General features: G+C 35.7%; 1 non-coding gene across 1 annotated transcript; it reads right to left on the reverse strand.

Annotated features, from left to right (window-relative positions):
• Nucleotides 1–253: 253 nt before the first annotated feature.
• Nucleotides 254–321, reverse strand: LOC148028508 (small nucleolar RNA SNORD36). Its single transcript, XR_015692535.1, has one exon. It is a non-coding gene; the product is annotated as a small nucleolar RNA SNORD36 (small nucleolar RNA).
• Nucleotides 322–734: the final 413 nt, after the last annotated feature.

Genomic DNA, 734 nt, shown 5'->3' on the forward strand with positions numbered 1-734 from the left:
GAAGGTATACAGAACCATTCAGAACCTATCAGAACATCACAGAACCATCAACAAACATCACGAACTTCCAAAAAACAATCAATATCATCTAAAACACTCTCAAACCACTTCCAAATCAATCAATCATCCCATAAAATCAACCATTCAGCTCTCAAAAACAACAAAAATCATCCAAAAAACAAGTCATTTCAACACTCAACATATCCCCACACTTAATAAAGAAGCGTCCTCGCGACCCAGGAAAAAGGGAATACAAGTTCAGGGAAAAGCTCAACTTTGATCTTCAAGATCTTTTCACAAAGAATCCATCCACCACTACCCCAACTTATAACCTGTTTCGATATAAAAATATAAAGAAAGGAAAACTCTTTATACATTAATACCTCTTATCAAACTAAAAATCACCACAAATTTGTAAAGGATATAAGAGTTTGCTTCTTCTTCTTCAGCATCAGCTTCAACTCTCCATCCACGAACCCATCTCTACAAATCTCCAAAACATAGCTCGTACACGAAATCCAATAGGAAACCACCACGTTCGTTTAACATAAAGGAACTCACAACACAAACACTAATACACAACACAACCATCTGAATGACTTCTTCAAAAAGAGAGGTGTTCATTAAAAGCTTCCACCATACATTGGAAAGGTATCAATGAAGATGATCCCTCTTAAAAGATTGATGCTGTCGGAAACAATCCATAGATAAGGATTCATCTACAAAGTTTTTAG

This window comes from Lygodium microphyllum, chromosome 11 (genome assembly GCF_053477565.2).
Source record: "Lygodium microphyllum isolate KBCC chromosome 11, Lygodium_microphyllum_v1.1.10, whole genome shotgun sequence".
NCBI classification, from domain to species: domain Eukaryota; kingdom Viridiplantae; phylum Streptophyta; class Polypodiopsida; order Schizaeales; family Lygodiaceae; genus Lygodium; species Lygodium microphyllum.